At 49.9% G+C, this 14514-nt stretch overlaps 1 long non-coding RNA gene across 3 annotated transcripts; it reads left to right on the top strand.

Annotated features, from left to right (window-relative positions):
• Positions 1-237: 237 nt before the first annotated feature.
• Positions 238-14122, top strand: LOC112547340 (uncharacterized). Of its 3 annotated transcripts, XR_012896549.1 has the most exons (5): positions 238-1292; positions 1416-1511; positions 4478-4534; positions 5792-5900; positions 9904-14122. It is a non-coding gene; the product is annotated as an uncharacterized LOC112547340 (long non-coding RNA). The 3 variants fall into 3 exon arrangements; XR_012896548.1 differs by lacking the exon at positions 1416-1511; XR_003091073.2 differs by having other exon boundaries at positions 238-1511.
• The last annotated feature ends 392 nt before the right edge of the window (positions 14123-14514 follow it).

Here is a 14514-nt window from a genome sequence, read left to right as displayed (position 1 = left end):
CCAAGAGAAGGAACTCAAACATGCAAAGAGGCTGGCCAGCGTCAGGACACCAGCCTTGCATGGGCGGGGTGGGCGTGGCAGTGACATCACAAACGCCTGTTGCAGGACCTCAACCTATTGGAGAAAAATAGTGAGGAGGTGGTGACCTCATAGAAAGGCCCTGACATCAGCCAGGCAGGACAGAGGCGCGAGGCAGGGGCAACCTCAGAGACTCCTGTGTCTCTGCAGCAGCAAGGCTCCTTCTCAAGGTCTCTCCTTGGGGACTGAGAGAGAATTAGGATTATTGTATTTGAGCATTGGGAGGGACCTCATTGGAGTTTTCTCCTTCCCTACTATTGACTTTGTAGCCCCTGTTTAGAAGGTAACGGCCCCAGAGAGGTTTGGAACCTGTTCGGTCTGATCCATCTGGGACCAGCTAAATTCTAGGCATAGAAATCACTAGGTTAAGATGATTTGATTTCCTACCAAGGACTCTGTCCTGTAGAATCACGGGGGATATTGTGGGTTTGTCCTTTTAGGTTTCCCTTTTCTTCTTTCCCTCCCTCTTTCTCTTCTCTTGCTTCTTTTGCCCCTTTTCCTTTCTTCCCTCCCTCCAAGGAGGGTAGGTTGGGGAGGGGAGATTGCTGTCACTGTGAGAGGCCCTCACAAAGAGGGGGGCTGGAATTGCTTTGAGACTGATCCCCTCTGGAGGTGACCCGGGCCATCCTTCAGGACATCTGTTGAGACCTTTCTGCCTCACACCTCTCAGAGTCTCCATGCCAAGCAGGGTTTAATTCACAGGAAAGACTCAGGTCCTTTTGTTCTCTTTTAAGAACAAACTAAGAAGTCACAAACCATCGTGTATGTGATTGATGGTGCTGCTTCTCTGCAATTATTGTCTCTGCACAGTTCCTGATTCTCTCTGATGTGGCAGCTTTTCTCAAATAGTTTCTGAATGATGACTATGAGCAATTGATGGTCTGTAGCTCATTTGAGAGCATTTTATTCTGATCAGTCAATGAGTCCCAAAGGGCTGGCTAGGGGCAGGACACCAGCCTTGCAGGGGTGGGAGGTGAGAGTGGCAGTGACCTCACAAAGGTCTGTTGCAGGATCTCGTGGAGGAAAGGTGGTGAGGCAGCAGTGACCTCACAGAGAGACTTTGATACCAGCCATCGGGGCAAGGCAGAGGCAACCTGAGACCCTCCCTCCCCCACTTATGGCTTAGTGGGAGGCCATCCCAAATAAGTGGGGCTGGAATTGCTCTGAGACTGAGCCCCTCCAGTGGTGACCTGGGCCATCCTTTGGGACTTCTGGTGAGACCTCTCAGGCTCCCCCTTCTATGAATCTCAATGCTGATTGGCTGAACAGGGGCTATTGACAGGGAGAAGTTTTCCCATTTTCCCAGCTGTGACCCATGGCTGCCCCTTCCTTTGCAGGCTCTGCACAAGGGCTTGTCTGACCTCAGGCAGGCCATGCTGGGGAACCTGCTGACAGAGTCCCCAGACACAGGCAGACTCCAATACATCTTGGAGGTGAGCATGGTCGGGGACACAGGGGGCAGGGGGCAGTTTTACCTTAGGGGTGGGAGGGTCTGGAAAGGGGAGACTGAAAATGCATTTTCTAGTCTGTCCTCCTAGCCTGCACCCGAGTGGGCCATCCTTGGTCAGGGCAGTCAGGGCAGTGCCATGCTGGGCATCATCATTCCTTCTTGAAGGACAGGGGAAGGAGATGGAACTTCAAGTCAGGGCCCTGGCTGGCTTTGGGAGTGAGAGCCTCATGCTCCCTACCACCGCCCAAGCTGCCTCTGTACCCACCATGAGATCCAGGAGATAGCGCTCACAGAAAAGTCACAGATTCCTTCCTAGAGCTTCAGGAGGGCTCAGAGGGAATCAGCTCTTCTCTCCTACTAGCACTGAGATTTGGAGGAGGGAGCCAGGAGGAAATTTTCATCTCAATTGTTCCCTTCACCTGACCAAAGACTTTTGTGCCAGAGAGGCCACCTGATGAGCTGTCCATGAATCAGGAGTTCAGAAAGGATGGAACCAGCCCAGACATGGAGCATTGTCCCAGTCTAGAGAGACAAAGACACATTGTGACATTCCCTTTCTCAAGCTCCATGACCAGATATCTGATATTGAATCAGATATTCCACCCCGAGCACAATGTCTCACTCCAGAGATGGAGGTGGGCTTGTTTGCACAGCATGCACACCAGTCTATTGATCCTGACTGGCCTCCTTCCCCCATTGTGTGTCAACTGCATCAGGTCCAGAATGTCCCAGGAGAGAGCCAAGGTCGTAAGGAGCAGCAGAGCCCCGTTCTGATTCACCATCATCCTCTCTGAATTTGACGTAAGGGATCTCTGAGGCTGGCTCCGTAACTCCAGGCTTAGGCAAATTGGCTCCGACAGGCTGTAGGATCTGCAGCTGCAGGGGCTGTGGGTTAGCAATGTTCCTAGGGAAGGCAGAGTCAGAGCAGGGAATGAGAGAGACTTGAGTTAAGTCCATCTTCTCTTGGTTCAGTGGAGACTCTGGGACTGTAAGCAGACCATGTTCCAATGCCAGATTCATGCCTGGCCTTGGGTCCCTTCTTGTTGTCCTGCAGCAGCTGGGGGTGCAAATCCTCATGGAGGGCCCTGTTCACTCCCCTATGCTCCAGGCTCCCTTGGGGGCAGAAGGAGCTGGGGACCTAGCTCTAGCTCTCCTGGTGTCTCCTGTAGAGAGACTTGCGGGAGAAAGACTCCTGGATCAGGGAAGACTGGGAGCTGAGAGGAGAATGCTGATGGAGCCCCCTTTCTTTCTCTTCCATTAGAACTCAGCACAGTTCCCCAAACTAGAGATCTTGGTGGTTTAGCTATAACTGTCTATCAGGCTACGTCTTCACTATGACTTTTTCCGCAAGAGGCAATGCAAAGGAAGTGCGGATTAGCATTTTCTTGTGCTTCATTTGCATACTCTCTTTTGTTCCATTTTTGTGCTATGGGTTTTTGCACAAAAACAGGCAGTGTGACCGTGGCCATTTTGCACAAAAACTTTTTGCACAAGATGCTTAGGCATAAGAATCTTGTGGAAAAGGGATTTTTGCGCAAAACGGCTATGGCTGCACTGCCTGTTTTTGCAAGGATCTTGTGGAAAAAGGGGGTTTTGCGCAAAACAGCCACAGCCACACTGCCTGTTTTTGCGCAAAAACCCCTAGTGCAAAAATGGAACGAAAGAGAGTATGCAAATGAAGCGTGAGAAAATGCTAATCCGTGCTTCGTTTGCATGGTCTCTTCCGGAAAAACTCATAGCTTAGCGGTAGCCTCAGTGATTCAGCCAAGAGCATCAGCTGGCTGGCCAGGGAGGGAATTTAACAGCTCTACAAACTGCTGCTACACCACAGGTAAGGAAACCCAGCTGGGAAACAGAACTCAATAGAAAAGTGACACTGAGAGAAAACAGGCAACAAGACCCCTAAAGAAATGATCCCTCTCCCAGGGTACAGCTAGACTACATTTTTTTTTTTTTTTGGAAAAAACTATGCAAAATGTTGTGTAGCTTTTTCCGATTCTTTTGTCGGAAGAGGCTTTTCTGACATTTGGCCCATCTGGACTGGGCCAAATGTTAGGAAAAAAAACTTTCAGAAGCCCCCTTATTTCTCGTGGAATGAGAACTACAGGGGCTTCCGAAAGAGCGTGTTTGCTCTTCCGCAAAAAAAAGTGGAAGAACAAACGCGTTCCCTGGACTCCGAACAGTTTTTCTGGGATACCTCTGGTAACCGGGAAAAACTGTGTAGTCTAGACATACCCCCATTGTCCCCAGCTGGAGGATGAGTCTGTCTCTCCGCCCCCACCCTGCCCCACTCTGATTAGGATCAACCACCCTTCCCTGGCACCAAGGATACTCCACATACTGTAGAGAACCTTCCTATTCTGTGGGGTCAGAGATGAAACCCAATGGGAATGGAAAAATACAGCCACCAAAACCAGATAGAGAAATCTGACAATGAGAAGCTACCTAGGAAGAGACGATGGGAAAAGCCCTCTTGAAAAGTTCATGATTATATATATTGTGTGGTTAGTCTCTATGGTGCCACAGGACTACTCATTGCTTTTAAAATTACTGCCTAACATGGCTACCCCCTCTGAGACTTCTTGTATTATGTTCATGAAGGAGTTAATAATATTTCCTTATTCAATTTTTTCACACCTTTCATGTTTTTCTTGATCTCTAATACATCTCCTAACCTTTAGTCATTTCTTTTCCAAGCTGAAAAGTCCCAGTCTTTTTAATCTCTCTTCATCTGGAAGCTGTTCCTTACCCCTAATCATTTCTGTTGCCCTTCTCTATACCTTTTCCAAATCCAATATATCTTTTTAAAGACAAGGTGACCAGATATGCATGCAGTATTCAAAGGATTCAGGATGTGGGTGTACCAGGACTTTGTACAGAGGCAATAATGGTATTTTCTGTCTTATCTATTCCTTTCGGAATGATTCCCATATTCTGTTATCTTTTTAGATTACTATACACATAGAGCAGATGTTTGGAGGGAACTAGCCACAATGATTCTCTTTGGTGAGTGGCAATAGCTAATTTATTTTGTATGTATAGTTGGGATTGTATTTTTCTATGTGCGTTACTTTGCATTTATCAACATTGAATTCCACCTGCCATTGTGTTGCTCGATCACCCACTTTTGTGAGATCCCATTGTTACGCTTTGCAGTCAGCTTTGGGCTTAATTATTTTGAGCACTGTCTGAAAATTTTGCCACCTCACAGTTGGCCCCTTTTCAAAATCACTTACGAATAAATAGAATAGCACTTATGCAGACTACTCTTTTCCTCCTATATTTAAGTGGAGTACCTGACAATGTTGTCATGATCATCTAATGATTTTTTAATTACTTGAATGACAAGCCTTTTGTTATCTTAATCACCCTGCCTCCCTTTGTTTGTAAACAAACTCCCTACCCCAAGGGCAAAGCTGGGAGCAGCACAAACTGTGGCAGGTAAGAGCTGCCTCTGAGGCCAAGGCATGAGCTTTAAGCAGACCTCAAGTGTGAAATACAGTGGCTCAAACTTCGGGGGGGGGGGGGCTACAGACCCCCTAAAATGGCAGACCCCCTAAAATTGGTCTCAGAGCTCTCTGACTCTGTACTGCTCATTCCTGCCATTAGCTAGAGCAGCCTAGCAGCCTTGAGCCAGGGAGGATTGTCATGCCATGTCCCCTCCTGCAGCCAGCTCAGTTGGACGTAGGGGAGCCAGTGGAGGAGTTGGCTGTGCCAGCACTACAGGGCTGGGGTGTTCCGCCCACAAGGGGCATTCTCCTCTGGCCAAGCCATGGTGGAGAATATGGCCATTGGCTTCAAAGGGTTTAATGGCATAATGGGAGCAGGATTGGTACTGGTATCATTTATGTGCAGGGCAAGGTGAGAGATGGGGCTGTCGCTTGGCTTTATGGTTCTCTATTTCAGAACATTCTGTTCTGCTACTGCCCAGCATAAAAGAGAGAAAGAGGCCGTGTCTCTGCCTCATATAAGGGGGGGAGGATATCTAAATTTGGCCTGAAAACAGGGACACTGTCCTCATTCTGCAAAAGCGGCGAGGAGTCCTGTGGCACCTTATAGACTAACTGAAGTGTAGGAGCATGAGCTTTCATGGGCAAAGACCCACTTCGTCAGATGCATCTGACGAAGTGGGTCTTTGCCCACGAAAGCTTATGCTCCTACACTTCAGTTAGTTTATAAGGTGCCACAGGACTCCTCGCCGCTTTTGCAGATTCAGACTAACACGGCTACCCCTCTGATACTTGTCCTCATTCTCACTCTCAGCATTTATCCTGTACCCAGGACTGTGGTAACTGAGCTCATCCGAGGCCAGGGATTGCAGAACAAGCCCCAGGCCTTTGGCATATTTAAAACTGGCCTAGACAAAACACAGGTATGGAAACTGTAGGAAACAATTCTGCATTGGCTACCAGGAGATTTATCTATTGTGGGTACCTCTCTGGCCCCACTACCCTCCGGAGGTGCTCAGATACAGTCTTTCTTTATCCCTACAACACCTCTGAGCTAGAACAGTGGCCATTACCTATCAAATGCCTTTATCCCTGATGGGGAAAGGGTTGCCAGATGGTTTCAACAAAAATACCAGACACACTTGACATGACATCACAATCGACATTCCATCTTATTTAGAAAATACTTAGGAAAATACTGCCCCTTTATATTTTCTCAATTTGTTTCCCAAACAGAAAGCTCAAATACTGGACTGTCCAGTTCAAAACCAGACTCCTGGCAACCCTACTGGGGATGTAAATACCCATTGTAAAAGTTAACCACTTAAACAATATCATTGTAACCATTTAACTGGTTAACCGAGGGCTGATGTCCTGCTGGCCAGCCCACTGCAGGGAGGAGCTGCTTCTGGCCTGGCTGGGCTCGCTGCACCATGGGTGGGGGACTGTTCCTACCAGCCTGGCCCTTGGTTAACCGGTTATCAAGTAAAAATGCCAGTAAGGCTAATGCTTACCAGTGAACTGGTTAATCTTTTACATCCCTACTGAGAACCTCTCTCTAGGTAGGATGAGGAATGTAAAATCCCAGTGAATCAGTTGATCGGTTAAAATGTTAGGTTGAACTAATGGTTAACTGGTTAACTGATTAAGCAGGATCTCACCCCCAGCCTGCAGGGCTCCCATTCCCAGCCCCATGCTGGGGTTGGCTGCTGGCTCCTGGCTGCCGGCCAGGGCCAGCCCGAGGCATTCTGGTGCCCCAGGCACGGGCGTGTGCCGCTGCCCCCGGGCGCACGGCACATGTGCGGGCCCGCCCGGGGGGAGCAGGCCCGCCCCCCTAGGTTGCGCAGGCCTGTCCCCGGGTGCGCACAGTGCATACACGGCCTAACTATGGCTGCTGGCGCACGCGCTGGGCCATGTAGGGCGCCGTGGCCGTGGGGGGAAGGGTGCTGCTGGCTGGCGCCGCGGGGCCGGCACTGCGGGAGCCAGGCACGCGGGTGCCTGATGGCAGCTGTAAGGGATGCTGAACACCCCTTACAGCTGCCATCAGGCACCCCTCATCAGTTGGCGCCCTGGGCAGCTGCCCGGCTCGCCCATACCTCCGTCCGGCCCTGCTCCCGGCTCCCATCCCCTGCACTAGGCCTGGGGCTGCCACTGGTACCCAGCCCCACTGTGGGACAGGGGTTGGGTTGGGGCTGGGGCTGGCTGCTGGTTCTCAGCCCCAGCTGCCAGCAATACCACGTAGGGTTGGTTGCTGGTGCTGGAGCAGCTTTCTGCCTCAGCAGGCTGCAGGCAGGGGACTGCTCCTGGGGAACCAGTTAACCGGTTACCCATTCACATCCCTAGATAGGGTGTATCACTCCGATACCTTGCGCATCGAACTGGTTCATTGTGAGCATGCCCATGCCTCAGACAGGGACTTCATCTCTTTATGGTTTCTGTAAAGCACCGGAAACATCAGTGGCACTTCGTACAAGTGTTTTATCAAATAGCAACAATAATAATAGTGAGAGGCTTGTGTGACTCAGGCTTTGGAAAAACCTGAGCCACTGAACATATCCTCCCCCCTTCAGTCCATGGACACATGGGTACTTCTGAGATACCTGACTGCTCCTGAAGTGGTTTAGTCCATCTGTTTAATGCCATGTTAGCTAGTAAATTGTTTCCTTGTGTTTGCTCTTAAATGAGGAATTATTGCCTAGGAGATTATCCTGTGTTTATCTCTCTTTTTTTCCCAGTGACCCTTATTATTTCCTTTTCCTGTGTTCGACACAGGAAGGAATGTCCCAGGGGTTTGTGTTCTAGAATCTCTGGGCCAAATCCTCAGCACCTTACTGAGTTTTTTTACCTAAGCAATCTCTCTCTGGGTATGTCTACACTACAAAGTTAGTTCGAACTAACAGACGTTAGTTCGAACTAACATTCATAGCCGCTACACTAGCGCTCTGCTAGTTCGAATTTGAATCGAACTAGCGGAGCGCTTAGTTCGAACTAGGAAAACCTCATTTTACGAGGATTAAGCCTAGTTCGAATTTACTAGTTCGAATTAAGGGGTGTGTAGCCCCTTAATTCGAACTAGTGGGAGGCTAGCCCTCCCCAGCTTTCCCTGGTGGCCACTCTGGCCAACACCAGGGAAACTCTATGCCCCCCTCCCGGCCCCGGACCCCTTAAAGGGGCACGGGCTGGCTACGGTGCCCGTGCCAGGTGCAAGCCTGCCAGCACCCAGCCAGCAGACCCTGCACCTGGCACGGATCGAGCCACCCACCCGATGTCCCCCAGCCCACCCCCTCTTCCCGGGACCAGGCTGGCGGCTCCCGGGAGCTTGCCCTGGACCGCAAGAGGCGGGCACCTTCCTGGGCTAGTGCGGACATCGTGGACCTCGTCCATGATCTCCGCACTAGGCACAGGAAAGTGGCCGTCTAGGGCAGGAGAGCTGCCAGCCTGGCCACCCAGGAGCAGGTGTGCATGAAAATCAAGGGGGTCCACTGAGACCCCCAACCCTGAGCCCTGAGCTTACAATGGCCGTCCTGGGTCAGACCAAAGGTCCATCTAGCCCAGTAGCCTGTCTGCCGACAGCGGCAAACCCTAGGGACCCTGGAGGGGATGGACCGAAGACAGTGACCAAGCCATTTGTCTCGTGCCATCCCTCTCCAGCCTTCCACAAACTTTGGGCAGGGACACCACTCCTACCCCCTGGCTAAGACTACTCCATGGACCCAACCTCCATGACTTGATCTCACTTCCCTTTCAACTCTGTTCTAGTTGTAGCCTTCACAGCCTCCTGCAGCAAGGAGTTCCGCAGGTTAACTATTTGCTTTGTGAAGAACAACTGTCTCTTACTAGTTTGAAGCCTGCTACCCATTCCTTTCCTTTGGTGTCCTCTAGTCCTTCTTTATGGGAACTCATGAAGAACTTTTCTGTGTGCACCCTCTCCACCCAACCCCTGCTTTTAGAGACCTCTATCCTGTCCCCGCTCCATCTCCTCTTTTCTAAGCTGAACAGTCCCAGTCTCTGTAGCCTCTCTTCATCTGGGACCTGTTCCCAACCCCTGATCATGTTAGTTGCCCTCCCCTCTCCCAACCTTTCTCTTCCCCTCTCCCACCTCCTTTTCCCAGTCTCCACCAGTTTTGTTCAATAAAGACAGAGTCAATGTTGGAAGAAACGTTATCTTTATTTTGTACATCAATAAGAAGGGGGGCTAGGGAAGGGTAAGTGGAAGGAGGTGAGGGAGGAATGGGGTACGAGCCCCCGATGGGGAGGACTGGGCTGGCTCTGCGGGCTTCTGGGGGTGGAAGCTCTCGTGCAGCCCCCCGATTGCCCCCTCTCCCCAGATGGCAGCCTGCGGCAAGTGCAGCCGGGCTGACGGCCGAGTGGTGTGATGTGCCCAGTGTGGGTACTCCGGGCACTCCAAGCCAGGACTGCTTTGCAAGCGGGGCACCCCTTAGAACTGTCTGTCCGGGGTGGGGGTCGGGACCCTTTAAGCGCAGCCCTCGGCTAGCCTGAGACAGCATCTCCACGCTCTAAGTCCTCCTTTTATGCCCTGCCGGCACTGCTTCCGGCCATCCTTAAGCCCTGTTCAGGGTCCACTCAATGTGGACTTGCTAGTTCGAATTAGCAAAACGCTAATTCAAACTAGTTTTTAGTTCTAGACACGTTAGTTCGACTTAGCTTAGTTCGAATTAACTAATTCGAACTAAGTTAGTTCGAATTAACGTTGTAGTGTAGACGTACCCTCAGAAACTTTGGGGCCAAGTAATAGAATTTCGGCTCCTTGGTCACTTAGATAAATACTAGATCAAATTTTCGTGTTCTCTGACGAGATGAGCATAACCTAGTTTAGAGAAAGAGTTCTGATGCAAAGGCAATTGTGAATTCACTTTTTTGTGTGTGTCTGTTCCTCAATATTTGCTTATATTTGATGTTCCCCAGAATTTTCCTGCCACTTAGCTCATTCCCTGGGATCCTGTGAGAGAGCAAAGAAAAGCAGGCTGCATGCAGCAGGAGTGAGCTCTATCCATTTAAAAAGCCACAAGAATATTTGCTGACAGATCTTTGCAGTAATTCTCCCGATCTCCCCAAGAATCAGAAGGAAGAACTCCCTTGTCATTCGTCGGGAATGCTAAAGGTCATGAGGACACAACTGAGGGGGAACAAGCACCCTGTTTTAAATCTCAGCTTGCGCTTTCCTTGTCTCTGTACAGTGCTGGAGTGTCTGGGACTAGTAGCAGGTTATTTTTAGCCTCTTAGCCTATTTTGCAGCTCCCAAGAGCACAAAACCTGGATTCTTGCCTCCACTGTTCTTTGATTTTGCTCTGTCTGCACTTCTGTTTGCATGAGTACGAAGCCAATGTGTGCACGTTGATTCTCGTGTCACCTCCACTCCGATGTACCAAAAACAGCAGCTGCAGACTATTATTCCGTGTGTTATGGCAGGCCCTAGAAGCTGCAACCAAAAGCAGGGCTCCATTGTGTCAGGTGCTGTACAAAGTGTAAGAAGCCATTTCTGCCTTGAAGAGCTTCGTCTAACTAGCCAAAGGAAGTGCTATATTATCCCCATTTTACAGCAGGGTGACTGGGGCACAGAGACTTACTCAACACCAGACAGATGATCTCTAGCTAAGTCCAGAACTGAATCCATCTCCCTGAGTCCCAGGCGAATGCTTTAATCACAAATCTAACCTCCCTGTCAGGCATCAGACGCACAATTATTGTATAAATCACACCCAGACTAGAGCTCTTGCCTTCAGCACTAAACAATGCAGGTCTTAATCATGTGCACTAAAGGAGAGCTCCTTGAAGTTACTATCTGCATCAGCTCTGTCATACAGTTTATGCGCTACAGCCACGAGAGGGTGACATGGCTAAAAGCCAATCCATTACACTGCTCTGGGATTAGAGGCTGGTAACCAGCCAGTTGCTGCAGGTACATTGCTCTAAGTGTCTTGGGGTCTCCAGCCCTTCTGGAACCCATCTTAGTCAGGGAGCAACAGTTAACGAGATGGGCTAGGATCAAACATCTAGACCCTCCCCCCAAACTTTGTAGCTCAAACCCATTTCAACAGATGATTGTGTGGAGGAATAGCACAACGCCACAGCTGTAGTTGTAGGATGTCCTGTGAAAAGTGTGGTGAAATCCTCTATCAGTATACAGCAGGTTTGGATTATTCCTAGAGGGAACCACATAGGAAAAAAACAACATGCTGTCTGGAAGGGGTGAATGGATTCTCTTCTCTCTCTACAGCTGATTCAGACAGGCTCATTGGGGAGAGGGTGCAAAATGTCAGAGCCAAGAACGTTAGCCAACAACTGAAACTACAGCAAAGAGCCAGCCCAAGGTTGTACAGAGCAGAAATATTAATCTCCAACACAAGGGACATGGCCCCCTGAAGAGAGACTTGTGGTTTGATGAGAGCAGACAGCTTCAAGTTGCTTTGGTCCTTCAGTAGCACTGTGTTTCTTTCCCCTCTGTGGGGAAGACACAGGCAGCTTCTGTGTGGTATCTGTTGCACAAAGCAAGTGTCATATCTTATGCACACATATTAGAAGGAGCTGAGCAGTTTTGGTCTCTGCTGTACTTGACTGTAACATGCCCTCACCTGGAACAAATGGTCAGGCACTAGCAGAAACAAAACAGCTTAAGGAAGATTTCTCATTAGTCAGCAAATGATTGCCAAGGGCCTTTTCCAGCAAGAAGGAGCAACGGGGTTCTGTTAGAACAGCAGCCTCTGCAGTTTATACTAATCCTGCTGGTCACTTGCTATGCCCCAAGGGGAAGGAATCTCAGTGCATTGGAGGAAGTCTCCTTACTGCTAAGTAACCCCACCAACGCCTTCCAAAGATCAAACTTCCATCTACTAACACCCTGTGTGCCAGAGACAGGAATGGGAAATAGGGGCAGCCCAGGTTCTACAGGGGCTTCAGGCAGATTTCTGTTAGCCCTGTAGAATGGCTCTGGGGGCAGTGCCTGATGGTGGGAAATCCAGAGTAGGGCACACTGAGCGTTATGGAATATTTTCCTCCTGGCTTCCAACATGGGCATGAGGCCAGCCTCCTCCTGTTGGCTGACTCCGGAAGCATAAGGCTTTTATCTGTCCTGGTCAGACACTGCATGAAGGTCTTGCACCCAACGTGAGCCACTCAGGCCCAGCTCCAGTATCCTGCATGATCATTCTCTGCTCTGAGCTTCCCGACCCCCTTTCCAGCTGGATGTGCAACAGCCTCAGGCCCCCTCCCTGTTGCGCTGCTTCCTGGCCAGGGGGGCACTAGGAGCAAACCCTGCAAGTCTGGTGGTGTGCAGGAGGTGGGGTTTTGAGCCCCGCACCTGCTAGGATGCTGTGCTTCTGCAGGCAGTGGTGCCTCTGGCAGTGACTGCAGAGGTATTTGTAGGAAAAGAAGGGCTCCAGGCAGGGAGCTGGCATTCAATTAGCCGAACAGCTCTGTTTACAAATAAATATTTAGTGTTTGCTTCCAAAGCCGGACACTTTTATAAAAAACAGTCAGTCACTTTAAATGGCTTTATTTAAAGCAGCGGAGCGAAAGGACCAAAGCCCCAGGAGAGCGCTGACCTCGGAATACTTGGCAAGTTCCTGCCAAATCAGCAATTCGGGGAGAGGCATCCACTCTGCAGCTAGTCCTGCATATGTAAGCTAGCCCAGGCCTCTGGTCCAAGCCACAAAAATGAAAACGAGCAGTAGGGATGTAATAGCATAGTCGATTAATCAATTAACCGATAAGCAAAAGAGTATCCATTAATGCTATAAACTACAAGCATTCCCCACCCCCCTGCTTGCCAGTCAATTTTTTTAGCAGGCTGGCCAGCAGCCCAGCTCAGTCCTGAGATCTACCCCTGCGGGGGCTCTGCATTTAAAATGTATTAGGAGCCAGGCGGGCAGGCAGCCCAGCTCAGTTCCAGCTCGCGCCAGGTCTGGGAGCTCAGACCCACCCCCCAGACAGGGGCTGCTGCCACCCCACACTGCTGCCTCTGTATCAGAGGCAGCAGTGCGGGGCAACAGGCAGCCGCTCTGTGAGGGGAGCTAGTTTTTAAACTGTCTCCCCTTGCAGACCAGCTACCACCTGGCATCCTGCACTGCAGCTATCTCTGATACAGAGGCAGCAGCCCAGAGTGACAGAGGGCTCCTTGGGGATTGGGGCCTGAGTGCACTGGCTGCCAGCCCTGCCCCTGAGGACTACTGAATAGTCAAGTAACCGTTAAGAATTCATTAACTTCCCTAGTAGGTATGATCAGGGATCTGCCATGAAACCACCCAGCCATGGAAATGGACCTTGGTGCGTTGAACATGCTCCAGCTGAGATGAGCTCAGTCAAAGAGGAGCAGCCTTCCACCAGTACCAGCTCAGCCTGGTTCCTGCCAGCTCAGCCTGGGACGGGAGACACCTATCTCTGCATAACTGCACTGGGGGGTTCCCTTTGGTTCACCTGAAGGTAGGGCTGTTACACTGGGGACCAGGTGGGGCTCAGCTTTATGCTTGGTTTGGATAATGTGGGAGATGCACAGTGAATCTGCCTCCTTGTAAAGGTTTAAAATAATGGATCGCACCTTCCCCTAAGAGCCTGGCTCCTCCACAGAGTCTGATTCAAAGCCCCATGAAATCAAGGGGAAACCTCCCATTGGACCAAGAGAGTTTGGTGTGGCCACGTAATGCAGAAAACAGCTGTGACATGCCAGTGCCCACATACTGCATCTGGTATGTTTCTTTAGATCGTGGACTTTCTATCAGTGTCTGAAAGACACAGATTCACCTCTGTGGCACCTATTCCCAGAGGGCTGCTGGCTATAAAGACTCATCTCAAAGCAGGTGGCTAAGTGCAAGGTGGAGCCTCACTTAGCAGCAGCATCTCTGAACTGTGGATAAGGGACATAGGGTCCCTTTTTTTCCAGACCATCAAAAACAACCCAGAGCCTAGTACAGAAATCTTGAGGCAGCCTTTTAATGTGATGCCAACTGACCATCTCATCCCCACTCCACTTTCTGGCTTGGAGCTGGTTTCTGGTTGGCTATACTTTGCCCCTCACCCTCTGACTTCTTTGGAAGCTTCTTGTGCGGCTTTTGGAACCCCAAGTCAATTTATGTCACCTGGTTTTATTTTATCCACTACGTTTATTGGTACACTCAAAGAATTCCCATGGGCTAGTGTCATGGCTCCTTCCCCACTCTGGCATGATAAATGCAGAAGTGGGGGCCAGCAAGTGTACCCCAAAGCCTTATCTACCAGGCTTTGGTATAAAACTTCCCCCCAAGATCTTAAAAACCTAGATCTTGGGAATAAAACTTCTGCTGCCACCACCCAAATGTTGATAAAGAAATCAGGGGAAAGATCATTTGGGAAATCTTACCCCTAAAATAAAAATCAAGGCACACAATTAACCACTGCCAGGTTAATAAAAAGAAAAGAAAGAACTTTTATTATTACAACAGTATTCCTGTTGCAACCATAATGACTAGATAGGGAGGTAACAAAATATACTCATGGAGAAACTCCATGGGCCTAGAACTTAGTTACAAAGAAAAGCCAAAACAT

This window comes from Pelodiscus sinensis, chromosome 18 (genome assembly GCF_049634645.1).
Source record: "Pelodiscus sinensis isolate JC-2024 chromosome 18, ASM4963464v1, whole genome shotgun sequence".
NCBI classification, from domain to species: domain Eukaryota; kingdom Metazoa; phylum Chordata; order Testudines; family Trionychidae; genus Pelodiscus; species Pelodiscus sinensis.
Note: the sequence above shows the minus strand (reverse complement) of the source record. Positions and strands in the feature narration are given on the sequence as shown.